A 15,614-nucleotide genomic window follows, 5' to 3' on the forward strand; every position below is an offset into this window, starting at 1 on the left:
AGAGACAGTAAATTGGAACAGGCATAGGCGGGGAAGTAAAGGTTGTCTTAGAGAGGGGAGAGGAGGTTGGAGTGGGTGGAGCTGCGGATAAATTAGGGTGAGACTAAGCGATGCACAGACCATGGTCCTGAAGCGTGGCTGAAAGAGTGGGGATGGAAAGGAGGGGGAATTAGAGGAATCCTCAGGGGATGTAATAAATAGGTCTCTGTGGCGGATGAGCCAGAGACGGGCCAGAGGGAAGTGGCAGGCATGCTCCTTGTGTTTGGTGGCTTTCCTATCTGAGAAAAATGGCAGGTTTGGGCTTCAAGGAAGATAATGAATTGTTTGGACTTCTCAATTTATGGTACCTGTAGACTATCCTAAAATTCAGAATTTCCTGGAAAAAGCACAACAGATTCAAATATTCAAATACCCAAATATGTAGTGGAGCTATAGAGTTCCACAACTGATACAAAACTCACATGCAAAGAAAAGGAATGAAAAACAAATTTCCACCTTAAGAAGAAATTCAACAAAATTTATTTTCAGAAATAAACTTTCTTCAAATTCATAAAAATCTAATGAATTTCCATTCAAGCTTGGAGCTGCAGTACTTTTTTATAATATGGGAAGTTGTAATTTAACTTTTTAAAAGATTGAGAGGTGGGATTTCACTATGTTGCCCAGGCTGGACTTGAACTCCTGGGCTCAAGGGATACTCCCATCAACTTCTGGAGTAGCTGGGATTACAGGTGTGCACAGAAACTGTAATTTGAATAAAGATCACCATTAAAGTTCAGTGTATTTGTGCGTGTGTTTCTGTGTGTGGAGTTTTGTTGTTGTTTTGTACAGAAAGAAACTTAAAAATCTGTATATAATTTCCAACTGAATGAACTTTCTATATTAAACAGAGTAGAAAATATAATACTTTTACAGGCTGTTACATTTTATTGCAGGCCAAAAGCTGTCTCACTCTTTCTGTATGTATACACATATACCCAAAGGAAGGAGGTGGAGCTAATGGGCTGAGAAGTCAAAAACCAAATAAAACAAGTGTAATTTTTCCTTAGCACTCATTTCTCGAACCACACATTGTAGCACTTGGTTGTATTTTGTATTTTTCTATTTTGTGTCCAGTTGCTTTCTGTATATAAGTCCTGCTTCCTCTTTCATACTTATTCCTAGAGGGCAGGACAGATACCACATGCTATTTATTCTTCACAATTTAATAAGAACTTATCAATAAAGAATTCATTTTTATTGTTCAACACAGGCTTACTAAGCATCATTCTGAGCCAACACACGCCTAGGTGATCCTTGGAACAAGCATGAAAAACACACAGTTCCTGTCCTTGAGGAACTCATGATTTAAATGAAGAAAAATGTAAATGAGACCATTTTGATAAAATATAGTTGGATGCTTAAAGTGATAATCCATTCTTTGGTCAGACTCTTGAATTTTGAATGGATCTTTGAAATAAGGATCCAGGAAGTACCATCCATTCTTTCCACCAAAGTTTGTGAGTTTACTGGGTATCAGACACAGTGTGGGATAATCAGAACTCCAGTAGTATTTATATGTAAAAATCAAATGAATGTTCCCATATTATATGGAATTGTACTGGAGAGAACATCAGAACAGTCTAAAGCTTTATAAACTTGACAAGAACGCTGGGAAGAATAACGAGTTAATCTTCCACAAAATGCTTTGAACACAGAAAGTACCAACATAAGTGCTAATTATTATTATTAGCCCCAAGACCTTTTTCCTTTTTCCCTGTACTGTTAGATCCATCATAAAATTGCTTAACTTCAAGGGAAAGTATTGTTCTTTACATGAGCACTTTTTGTGAAGTCAAATGTTAATATATGCATTTATGGAAAAAACACATCTTTCATTCTTCTTTTTATCCTCCCTAGAGGGAAGACATTGTGTCATTTATCTACTCTGTAAGGTCCCTAGCAAAGCAATGTGCATTTTGTTACTCTATGTTGGCAATGGCTGGCTTGCCTTAAGAAGAAGCAAAATGTATATTTAGAATCTTATCTGGGGCCAGGCATGGTGGCACGCACCTGTAGTCCCAGGTACTGGGGAGGCTGTAGTGGGAGGATCACCTGAGCCCCTGGGAAATCGAGGCTGCGGTGAGCTGTGATCTCATCACTGCACTCCAACCTGGGTGATGAAGCGAGACCCTGTCTCAAAACAAACAAAAAAAATCCAACAACAACAGAAAAAACCCCAAAGAATCTTAGCTAGGACTACAAACTAGTGAGATTTAAAAATAACAGAACTTAGATAAACTAAAAATATTTGCATTTTAAAGTGGTTACCGGGGAGACTATAGAGTCTACACTGTCAGAGATCTGTCATCACTCCAAATATTTTGGTTCTTGTCATCTGGAATTGCTTTCAGAACCACTTGTGAAAACCATATTAAAAGCTAGTGCCATTACTTCATTTCACATCTGATACACAGAAAAGAACATGAGAGACCAAAAGTGAAAAATATATCCAAAGGGAATGCTCTATGTTGGTGTGTGCAAGGCTCAGAAAGTCAATGAGTTAGAAACTCATTGCACTAATATGAAGCAAATCATTCTATACCCACCCACATAAACTCAAGAAAATTTCAAACACAAACATTGAAAGGTTTTAAAGCATTTTAAAATTTCAAATTTCGGTTATACTGGATCTCGTGGGAAAAAAAAATCAAAATCATGTTTAAAAGACATTCACCAAAGAAGGAAAGAAGGCAAACAGGGAGAATAACCTCCACGACCCCCCACCCCCAACACACACACACAATTCCTCTCTGCCCTCTTTCCAGGAGTCTAATCAAATGTTCTGAAAAACCAACTAATGACCACCCCCTCTCCCAGGTTGTTTCTTTCTTTCTTTCTTCCACCTCAGGTGACAATAGTCAGAAATTTTTGGTTACTTTCCACCATTTTCTAATGAACCCGTTTGTTGTCTGGAAGAGGAAAGAGAACTAGATAATGGGCAGCTGGAAGATAGAGCTGGCTAGTCACAGGCTCTTATTCCTTTCCCTGTCTTATACATCTTTTTAAGGCTTGTGTTGGTTTGCTAATGTTTCTGTAACAAAGTACCACAAACTAGGTGGCTTCAACAACAGAAATTTATTGTCTCACAGTTCTGGAGGCCAGCAGTCCAAGATCAGGGTGTTGGCAGGGTTGTTTTTTTCTTAAGACGTGAGGAAGAATCTGTTCCATGACTCTCCCCTAACTTCTGGTGGTTTGCTGGTAATCTTTGCTGTTTCTTGGCTTGTAGACATATCACCTTGATCTCTGCGTTGATGTTCACTTGCTGTTTTTTCTGTGTGTATGTCTGCCTCTGGATTTCCCCTTTTATCAGGACACCAGTCATGTCAGATTAAGGCAAACTCTAATAATCTCATTTCAACTTAATTACCTTTGTAAGTCTCTTTCTCTAAATAAGGTCACATTCTGAAGTACTTGGGGTTAGGACTTCAACATGTAAATTTGTGGGGAACATAATTTGACCCATAACAGCCTAGAGTGAGGGTGCACGGAGAAATGAAAATGTGGGGAAAAAGAAAGCCTAACAGCTAGACTTTTTGCACTATGGCATATATAAACAGGAAGTCGTTCTTCTCACTTTCATAAATTGTCATACCTATAAGGGTCTGAGCTAAGGCACCTTTTCATATCCATCTCAGATAAATTCCTATAGCATTTTACTTGTACCTATCTATGACACTCATAATTTTCTACCTTGTACTGCAGTTTATTATGTGCATAATTTATTTCTCTTATCAAACTATAAACTTCTTGAAAGCAGTATCTAATCCATCTTTGTTTCTATTTCTTGACCTAGCACAGTACCTTGAACATGATCAGTATTCAATAAATTATCATTGAATCCATAAATGGCTGTCCAGACTTTATAGGCCAGAGTTCAAAAAGTATATAAACTCACTGTTAAGCACTATATTGGTCAGGATAAGTTAGGTTGTACTGCAGGATCAAATTACTCCAAATTCTCAGTGATTTAATACAACAAAGTTTATTTTTTGCTGAGGCAAAAATCTTGTACAAGTCCAGGCAGTTCCTTAAACTGTTAGTCCTCCATGTGGAAGCAAAGTACCCTGGACAATTTCATCTTAGCATTAAGCAAGCCAGAAATGTGAAATGTCAATCTCAGGGACCTTTTCTTTTTCCCTAAAAAAAAGTATCCTATATTAGTGTTGTGTACAGTATTTACTGAGCCCTTACTATGTACCAGGCAGTATTGTAGATGCTGGGATCCAACAGTGAAAAAGACACACTAGAGGCTACATTCCTGTGTCGAACAAGGATTGAAAAAAGGAGTGGCCAAATAAATGAGATATTTGCATACAATTATAAATGCCATAAAGAAAGTAGAACAGGATAATATGGCACAAAATAACTTTCTTGTGATTTCAGTGCCAGTATGTTCTAAAAATCTTAGTCTTCTATTAGAAAATTAGTCATGGGAAAATAAATTCACACAAAATATTTAAGAAAAGAAAAAATCTTAAAAATGGAAACACACACTCTATTTCAGTTATCTATTGCTGTAGAATAAACCACCCCAAAACTTAGTGGTTTAAAACAACAGTAATTGTATATTTGCTCAGAATTCTGTGATTTGGGTAAAGCTTGGTGGGAAAACCTCATCTGTGCTCCATATCTGTTGGGCTGGAATGTCCAGAATGTCTTTTTTATTCACATGACTATTGACTCAGTTGAATGTCTAAATTATGGGGACTATCTGAGCATCTCTATCTCCATGTGTCTACTCCAAATGGCTAGCTTGGGGTTCCTCACAGTATTGCAGCTGGGTTTCAAGATGGAGCATTCCAGGAAAATACGCTCAGGTGCCTATCAATCCTTTGCTTGCATCACACTTACTAATGTCCCATAGACTAAGGGTAGTCACATGGTCAACCCTAGAGTCAACCTGGCAGAGAACTACAAAAGGGCATGATAAGAGAAATTGTTCATTGAGAGCTACCAAAATATCTGTTTATCACTGTCAACAATCTGGCCTCTAATAATTCTCATTCCTCCTGCAATACCCTCTGCTTTTGCTGAGACCCCGTAATCTCATTCTGTTACAGCATGAGATTTAGACTTGAAGTCTATAATCTCATCATCTAAATCAGGCCCAGGTGAAAGATGAGGCTTCTTAGGTATAATCACTTTTGATTTGAATACCTGTGAACTGAAGAGATGAAGAGATAAGTTATATTCTGCCTCATGCCCATAACCATCAACATATAATGGTGAAGCAAGGACTGAAAAATGGCAATAAAAGTTCCATTCAAAAAGGGGGAAATGTGAAAAATATAGCAGTCACCAATCTTAAGCAACCTGCAATCTAGCTAGGTACATATTTTCAGATCTTAGGGCCTAGTTCTGATATCTGGAAGTGATTCTCCATGGCTCATGCTTACAGCTGAGTGGCTTTCAGTCTTCATCTTGCTCATAGAAGGTTGAGAGCACAAAGGCTTCTTTTTATTTTGAAATGCTTCTGTCTCTTTTAGTTCAATCTGGCAATGTTTGTGCTAGTACATTTCTCTTTAAAACTTTGTGGGTTTCTTATGTATCTTATTGGGGTTAACTTCATTAGACAAAAGTTATACCCACAAAGCTCTTTAAAACTGATCCCTTCCTAATTTTGCCTGCAAGTCAGGGTGCTATGGGATAATACCTTTACTATTTTTAGAAGGTCTTTATTTCTTCTCTTTTCTTTCTTTCTTTTTTTTCTTTTTCTTTTTCTTTTTTTTTGGTGAGAGAGTTTGAGGCAATTTGTGAGGATTCCTAGAAGCCCCTTTTTCTATCCAAGGGAATTTATGGGTCAGAGCCCTAAATCTTTCTGAGATCTCACAAACAGTATCCTTGATTTCATCTTTACTTTGAGTCCCTATTTTATTGGTATTGTTCTGGATTTGATATGAGGCAGATTTTACTTTGAGAATATTTTTCCAAGGAACACTGGGGATGAGAATTTATTTTTGAACCCCAAAGCCTCTGCATTTTCTTCAAATTCTGCTTGAAAACAGAATAGCTAATTCTTTAGTTCATCTTACACTTCCCATAACTTAACTTAGGCAACTAAAAGATGCAAGGTGCTACTTTAAACATCCCATGTGGATATCTTCATAGCTGGATCCACAAGTTAATTAGGTATCTTCTATTTTGCACATTACTGTTGGTGACAGTTTTGCTAATGAATCTACCCATCCATAACTTGGGTTTTCTTTTCTCCAGCTTCCAGAAAGCAATTTCCTCTCCACTCTTTTAACTAACATTAAGTGTCTTCTTGAGATTTATCAGGTCTCCACCTATTGCACAATTCCAAATCCCACATGTTTTAGCTTTTTGTTGTAGGAGTACTCCACTTTGGGTATCAATTTCTAACTTCCAGTTTACTTCAGGGACTGTTTTACCAATTGTTCTGCCAGTACATGATTCAAGTTTTCTTTTCTCCAGTGTCTGATAGCTATTTTATCACTGCCCTTCCATTTTTCACTAATACAAAAACTCAAACAAAAATCTCTTTTAAGTTATATCCTTAGGGGAATAAGTACACATTTAATTTGGTCCCCTATATCTTCTGGATCATCATTTTCAGCACTGTAAAGTCATAATTGCAGTTATTAAAATTTCTCAATTGCCTAAGATTCAGTTTTCTTAGAAAGACTGCAATCAACAATTGCCTGTCTTTCTTTCCCTTCCTTCCTCCCTGCCCTTCCTTCCTCTTCTTTCTTTCTCCTTCCCTTCTTCCTTCCTTCCTTCCTCCCTCCCTCCCTCCCTTCCTTCATTTTCCTCCCTCCCTCCCTCTGTCCCTCCCTCTCTCTCTTCTGTCTTTCCCCCTCCCTCCCTCCCACCTTCTTTCCTTCCTTCTTTCCTTCCTTCCTTCCTTCCTTCCTTCCTTCTTTCCTTCCTTTTATCCAGGTACATAGTATTTGGCTTTAGGGTGCAGAAGTAAATACATTTTTTTCTTGCATGATACTTACTGTCTAGTGAGAAACTTACTTGTCATTTATCCTAAAAAATATATTAACCAGAAGACCCATTTTGGTTATTGGATAACCCAAGGGAAAATTTCAAAGTAAACAAAACTTGTCTTTGGCTTACCTCACTTCACCTGTTGGCAAAAATTTCTCCACTTTTGGAAATCTAGTCACTGAGGTCTACTGTTTTTATGTTTTTCTTAGGAAGCCTTTGTCCTTTGCTTGATTTCTTCCAGAACGGGCCTCAGAATCTATCCATAGTTTTCCTGCTTTTCTTTACACAAATTCATATATATCTCTACCTTCTTCTTTGATTTCCCCAGGGCCTTGGTCTTGACTAAATTTTCCCAAGCTTTTTTTTTTTTTTTTCCAGTAATGTGATATTGGGTCATCATTGCTTTCTCTGATAAAATGGTAACATTTAGACAGATATTTTTCCTTCTGGAGATGAAACATGCGAACCTAAAGAATGTCTAAAACTATGACTGGGCATGTGAGGAAGATATGTAGGGGTAAACTGGCCTTTCAGGCCTCCTTAAGTTGCCATGGCAACTCCATGTGGCTTCTGTCTCTCCTCCTGGGATTCTCCATGTGACCAGGCCCTTGTGCTGGAGTAGGCATGCTTTCAAGTGTGGATAGAACCAGTGGCTGTGCAATTAAATTTCTCCAATTTATTTTCAGGCCAAAGAGGTTTGCAATGTAGGTCTGGCCTTACACCCTTACTTAAGAAAACATCTTATGGCTCCTCAAGGATCCGAAGGAACCTAATTAGCCACATAGTAAAATCTGTACTTTGTGGCCACCAGAACTTTGACAGCAAGTGTAAATAACTTTGTGACCAGCATTTGCTTTTCATATTTACTTGAAATAAATCTATGTTATCTCTTCTGTGTATTTAAGATCTGAAGAAAAAGATTTCTGACCCCACCTCTTGTTCACAAGACAGGGAGTATGACCCTCTGGCAGGGTTTTCAGCTCTTTACCTGCATTGGGTATTTTATTTTTTATTTTTTATTTTTTTTTTTTTGAGACAGAGTCTCGCTCTGCCGCCCAGGTGGGAGTGCAGAGGCAGGATCTCAGCTCACTGCAACTTCCGCCTCCTGGGTTCAAGTGATTCTCCTGTGTCAGCCTCCCCAGCAGCTGGGACTACAGGTGTGCACCACCATGCCCAGCTAATTTTTTGTATTTTTAGTAGAGACTAGGTTTCACCATGTTGACCAGGATGGTCTTGATCTCTTGACCTCGTGATCTGCCCACCTCGGTCTCCTAAAGAGCTGGGATTACAGGCGTGAGCCACCACGCCCGGCCTGGGATTTTTATCTGTGAGGATTAAGTGAGGTGTCAGGACACAAGGAAGACAGCTGGGCTGAGGGGGATGCCCCGGAGCCTGCTCCCAGGGAGGAGGTGGCCTGAAGGTGCTGCAGCCAGACTCTGCCTCTTGCTGCTTGTGGGACCTATTGGGTTTGGAAACAAATACATTTCTATAAATGCGGAATGTTCTCAACTGAAGAGAAGAATGGGAAAAGCTCACTTAATCTCTTCAATGATAGTTTATTTGTTTTTTGTTGTTGTTTTGAGACAGACAGGGTCTTGCTCTCTTACCCAGGCTGGGGTGCAGTGGCACAATCACGGTTCACTACCACCTCGACGTCCTGTGCTAAAGCAATCTTCCTACCTCAGTCTTTGAGTAGCTAGGACTACAGGCATGTGCCACCACACCTGGCTAATTTTTAAAAAAATTTTATTTTTTGTAAAACCGAAGTTTCACTATGTTGCCCAGACTGGTCTCAAACTCCTGGGCTCAAGCGATCCAGATCCTGTTTTGGCCTCCCAAAGCGCGTGAATTACAGGAGTGAACCACCGCCCGCAGTCTTCAATGATAGTTTATCTTAAAATATAAAATGCAGATAGTAACATCTGCCCAGCCTTCCCAAAGATGAATTATATTTACAGTTCTGACCATCCTGGGGAAGAAGATGTTCATAATTTCTGAGAAAGTTTCTGCAAACCAAAACAAAAATATGTTCCTGTAGGGAAGAGCAGGTCTCTCTGACTTTCTGACTCAGCTTGAGTTCCCATTGGTGGGCAAGTAAAATTGCTTTTCTGTGCTTCTTTGAGAGCAAGTTGAAACCCAGACAGGGAGGGACACTCCTTTGTACATTTACTGCTACGTGGAAGAATTTTCTTTTTCTTTCTTATAGAAATAAAAATAGAATCTAAAAATGTTCCCTTTTTTTGGGTGTAGTTAGGTGTGAAACAACTTAAAACCATCATTTAAATAGTTATGACAAAGCTACTTCTTTTTTTCAGGGAGGAAAGGTATAATCCTATTATCTTTGTGTGGTTATCAGCACCACTTGAAATTCCAATTAGTGCAGCTAATCACCATGGGCTCCTCTAGTACTTAGCTGGAAAATAGCTAAGTCTAATTAATACTTTGGAATGGTAGGTAAATGACATTTATTTTACTCCTGTAGGCACATTTTCTAAGTAAATTTCTGATTTGGGGCTTGTTTCATTGCAAATGGACGATTTATGAAGAGGAACAACAATGACAAAATTCTGTATGAAACTAACAAAATAAGATCCTAAATGATCTTATCTAATCTAAAAGGAACTAAGTCCTAGAGAGAAAGGTAGTCCACTTGCTGTCTAGTCAAAGACATACTTCTCATCCACTTATTGTTAAAAAAAAATCTATGAAATAGGAGAGGAATTATTCATTTAAATTCAGATTTGTAAAGACATACATTACCATTTGACCCTTTAACAATGATTTGTTTGATTAGGATAGAATATTATATTACTAATAACTTGGACCTCTGAGCTTTTTAATGCAAAGGACTTAGAGCCTGGGTCCTCTGGCAAGTCCATTATAATCACCTGGCTGATCTCCATGCAAAATGATACCTTTCCTGTGGCCAGTAAGCATTTTATTTATTTGTTTATTTTTAATTAATTAATTGTTTTGAGGCAGAGTCTCACTCTGTCACCCAGGCTGGAGTGCAGTGGTGCAATCTCAGCTCACTGCAACATCTGCCTCCTGGGTTCAAGTGATTCTCCTGCCTCTGAGTAGCTGGGATTACAGGTGCCTGCCACCATGCCTGGCTACTTTTTGTATTTTTAGTAGAGATGGGGTTTCACCATGTTGGACAGGCTGGTCATGAACCTCTGACCTCAAGTAATCCGCCCACCTCAGCCTCCGAAAGTGCTGTGATTACAGGCATGAGCCACCACGCCCGGCCCCAGTAGGCATTTTAAACTGGAACTTGGCTGAGGGGCAATCCCTGTTCTTCCATGTAGAAATTCTCTGTTAGCAACACCCCCTACCTGTCAATTCAGAGTTTCATCATCTCCTGTCCTAGTGAGATCCTGGAGTTGATTTAGATGAGGGTCAGCTTTATAGGGGGAAGCAAGGCTTGATCACCTGCCCAGTGTTACCTATGGCCCCATGTTGACCATTGTCGTCTACATATGTCTCAGAGGAAGAGACAGGAGGGTTCACAACTTAGTCAAACTCACTGTGACTACTGGAAAATCCATTCTGATGGTTGGTCATTATTGTCCCCTCAATGTTTGAAGATGAACACCACAATATTAATATTAACCCAAAAAGTAAGGGTGTATTAGTTCATTTTCATGCTACTGATAAACAATACCCAAAACTGGGAACAAAAAGAAGGTTAATTGGACTTACAGTTCTACATTGTTGGGGAGGCCTCAGAGTCATGGCGAAAGGTGAAACGCACTTCTTACACAGTGGTAGAAAGAGAAAAATGATGAAGAAGCAAAGGCAGAAACCCCTGATAAACCCAACAGATCTCACGAGACTTAATCACTATCACAAGAGTAGCATGGGAAAGACTGGCCCCCATGATTCAATTACCTCCTCCTGGGCCCCTCCCACAACATGTGGGAATTTTGGGAGATACAATTCAAGTTGAGATTTGGGTGGGGCACAGTCAAACCATATCATTCCATCCCTGGCCCCTCCAAATCTCATGTTCTCACATTTCAAAACTAATCATGCCTTCCCCACAGTTCCCCAAAGTCTTAATTCATTTCAGCATTAACCCAAAAGTCCATAGTCCAAAGTCTCATCTGAGACAAGGGAAGTCCCTTCCACCTATGAGCCTGTAAAATCAAAAGCAAGCTAGTTAGTTCCTAGATACAATAGAGGTACAGGTATTGGGTGAATACAGCCCTTTCAAATGAGAGAAACTAGCCAAAACAAAGGGGCTACAGGCCACATGCAAGTCCAAAATCCAGCGGGGCAGTCAAATTTTAAAGCTCCAAAATGATCTCCTTTGACTCCAGGTCTCACAACCAGGTCATGCTGATGCAAGAGGTAGGTTCCCATGGTCTTGGGCAGCTCTGCCCCAGTGGTTTGCAGGGTACAGCCTCCCTCCTGGCTGCCTTCACTGGCTGGCATTGAGTGTCTGAGGCTTTTCCAGGTGCATGATGCAAGTTATCAGTGGATCTACCATTCTGGGGTCTGGAGGACAGTGGCCCTCTTCTCACAGCTCCACTAGGCAGCACCCCAGTGGGGACTCTGTGTGGGGGCTCCCAAACCTCAATTCTTGACTTCCGTGCACCTGTAGGCTCAATACCACGTGGAAGCCGCCAAGGCTTGGGGATTCCACCCTCTGAAGCCACAGCCCAAGCTCTACATTGGCCCCTTTCAGCCATGGCTGGAGTCGGGGGGACACAGGACACCAAGGTCCCTAGGCTGCACACAGCATGGGGACCCTGGGCCTGGCCCAGGAAACCACTTTTTCATTCTAGGCCCCTGGGCCTGTGATGGGAGGGGCTGCCGTGAAGGTCTCCCACATGGCCTGGAGACGTTTTTCCCATGGTCTTGGGGATTAACATTAGGTTCCTTATACAAATTTCTGTAGCCAGCTTTAATTTCTCCCCAGAAAATGGGTTTTTCTTTTCTATTGCATTGTCAGCTGCAAATTTTCCAAATTTTTTATGCTCTGCTTCCCTTATAAAACCAAATGCCTTTAACAGCACCCAAGTCATCTCTTGAATGCTTTGCTACTTGGAAATTTCTTCTGCCAGAGACCCTAAATCATCTTTCTGAAGTTCAAAGTCCCACAGATCTCTAGGGCAGGGGGAAAATGCCACCATTCCCTTTGCTAAAACATAAAAAGAGTCACCTTTATTCCAGTTCCCAAAAAGTTCCTCATCTCCATCTGAGACCACCTCAGCCTGGACCTTATTGTTCATATCACTATCAGCATGTTTGTCAAAACCATTCGACAAATCTCTAGGATGTTCCAAACTTTCCCACATTTTCATGTCTTCTTCTGAGCCTTTCAAACTGTTTCAACCTCTGCCTATTACCCAGTTCCAAAGTCATTTCCACATTTTCGGGTATCTTTTCAGCAACATCCCAATTCTGGTACCAATTTACTGTATTAGATTGTTTTCACACTGTTGATAAAGACATACCTGAAACTGGGAACAAAAAGCCATTTCCATGTGGCTGGGGAGGCCTCAGAATCATGGCGAGAGAAAAAAGGCACTTCTTAAATGGCAGTGGCAAGAGAAAAATGAGGAAGAAGCAAAAGCAGAAACTCCTGATAAACCCATCAGATCTTGTGAGACTTATTCACTATCACGAGAATAGCACGGGAAAGACCAACCCTCATGATTCAGTTACCTCCCCTTGGGTTCTTCCTACAACATGTGGGAATTCTGGGAGATACAATTCAAGTTGATATTTGGGTGGGGACACAGCCAAACCATATCATTGGGTCTGCATTTCTTTTAAGGCTGTTTCTCTATAGGCCTGGGGGATTCCTATGCACATGTCCTAGAGTAACATGTTTATAATTAAACAGTTGCTTTGTTCTCCTCCCTTGAAAAAAGTCCATATTTGCAGAGAGTACCAGAGTTTCTAAACCAGAAAAGGCTGTAGAGAGGATAATTAGTCTCAAAGAGTTGCAAATTTCTGTGGTTTTGAGCACAAGCCTTTGGCTGGGTGCTGGTCTGGGAACAGAGGATGCTTATTTTTAAGACACAAATTCTGTGTTTAATTTTTGGGAATATGAAAGAGTAGAATGTTTACTGGGGAAGGGATTTGAAACCTTTTGTAGTCATTTTGAGTTTTGCAGATAAAGGCAATCCACACTGCTGTTCTTAGGCAAAGTAGTTCTGCAAGCAGCTCTCACAGGACTAAAGAGCCGCTCCCCAATGTGTAGCCATTATTCTGTATAATTACGGATATTTTCCCTTCCAAAAATATTTTTTTTTCTAGAAGCTGCTGTTTCAAAGGCTTTCAATTCTGTGTGTCATTATCAAATAATCTTTTTTGTACTCGGGTGTTTATTATTGGATTGCAACAATGATAAAGCTCTAGGGGTTTTTGTCTCCTTTGGTATGCTAATTAGCCAGTTTCCTTTTGATCTTTTTCTTACTGAAAAGAGTGAAAAGCTATCTCGGTAAGGAATCTTAGTGCTGTACATTCATCTCCTCATCTCCATAATCTGAGGATCAGAGGAAGACAACAATTTTACTGTTGAATGAGAGCTACTAGAGGCTTTAGTTAGAGCTCACTGCTGTCAAATAGTCCCACTGGCACCCAGAGTTGGGCACCAAGGAGGAAGATGCAAAGGGGGAAAAAGGCACAAATATTTTATGTAGCAGAGTGAGCTCAGTTGCTTTTATTTTTTCTTGAAGCATTCAATCCATGCAAATCTATGTCACTTTGCTTAATTTCTGACTTTTAGATTTCTTTATCCTATTGATATATTTTTAGTGACAACAACTGAATATTTAGTTGGAAGAAAATGGCCTGAATAGTGTGAAGAAATAGGCTGCCGACAAAATCCATTGGATGATAAGCTGCCTTTCAAAAGACACAGTAAATTCACATATGCAGAGTAATTGGGGAAAATGCCATGGCTCTTATGGGCTGGAGGCACATGTATTAGATTATGTTTGGGAAAGGATGGGAAGAAATAAGTTAGTAGATTCTTCGTTTGATTGTTTATTGGTCCACTGCGGTTGTGAAGATTTACCTTTTTATTAAGATCTAAGGATTTAGGACACAGTCTGGGAAGTTGAGTGGGAAATTTCATCATTGATATCATCACTTAACATCTGTTGAGAATGCACTAAGAGGGCAGCATTGCATTACAAGGACCAAGCAAGTTGATATTTAAATACTGTTGTCACAGGACTTATATCCAGCCCCTACAGATACACATTCACAAACATATGCACACATTTTTGGTTGAGCTACAGGAAATCACTGTTTTTGCAAGTAAAAAGTAATTTCAGATATCTCAATGGAACACAATTTACTGTTTGGGAGGTGTGATCAGGGTAATCAAGTTTTATTTATTTATTTTTTAAAAAGCGCTCATACATCCAAAGGAGTATTGCCTCCTTTAAAACTGTACCAGGTGGTCTAATTCCAAATATACTGCCATGGCTGTGGACATTTTTAGAATAGTCCTAAACCTGAGTTGTTTCATTTCCTCAATATTTAGAAACCTTCGAAGATGGGTTTGAATTTTGGAAATAAAGGAAAGTCATCAAAATCACCTCTTGTATGTAAAAACACTTTATACTGTATAAAACTGCTGAATGAGAGCTACTATTTTGAGTGTTCTTTTAAATAAGCAAAATTTGAATGCAATGGTTTCCTTGGGTGCCATAGCAACCACCAGTGCCTTACAATGTTTGATTCAAAAGATACTTTGAGGTCATCTGGTTGAACAATCCTTAAACTTTATCAAACTTAAAAATTCTCAGAGGAATTACAAATGCAGTTTTGAGCACCTTGCCATAAAGATTCTGATTTATTAGACTTAGAAATGACCCAGAAATCTATGCTTTTACTAAGTTTGTCAGTGATTCCAATGCAGGAGGTGGTCAACCATACTTGGAATGGCTGCTCTTACCTATAGAGATAGATGCTGAAATTCAGTGACCCACTGGAAATTATTCCACTACACAAAAGCTGGTCCAGAGCAGAATGCCAGGCTGCCGGACTCCCAGGAGAGCCTTCAGAAGGGACTTCTTGGGTTTGAATCACAGTATGGTACTTAACAGCTAAATGGCATCCAACCATTTTTAAAGCCCATGTTTTCTCATATGTAAAATGAGGATAATTCTGATACCAAGCTCACAGTGTTGTGTCCTGCAAATTGCTTACAATAGTGTCTGGTAGATAGTAATTGCTCAATAAACGTCACTTACCCTACGTTTAGCCAAAGAATTTTATTATGGCTCTTTGTATTTATTTCCTTTTCTGTACTTGTCACTTTTTATGATTTCTCCCCTGCACTTTCACCCTCCTTTTCACAGGCATCTCATCTTGACATTCCTTCCCCATGACTTTGATCCCACCTTGGTTCCTGGTACTGCCACCAGACTAGAAAGTCACTGAAAGATAACAATCAGTTATAATAACTCTTTGGAATCCTCTCTGAGAGGAACAGCTGGGTCTTTTCACATTTTGTCTTTATGCCCAATTAACCTCTAACTACAGCCCTACTGGGTTGTTATTTAAAAAATTCCTCAGCTAGTGTGCAGAGATTGAAGTTATCAGCACAGAAATTCTCTCTTTATGCCAGATGAGTGGAGGGCAAAGAGCAG

This window comes from Pan troglodytes, chromosome 14 (genome assembly GCF_028858775.2).
Source record: "Pan troglodytes isolate AG18354 chromosome 14, NHGRI_mPanTro3-v2.0_pri, whole genome shotgun sequence".
NCBI classification, from domain to species: Eukaryota; Metazoa; Chordata; class Mammalia; order Primates; family Hominidae; genus Pan; species Pan troglodytes.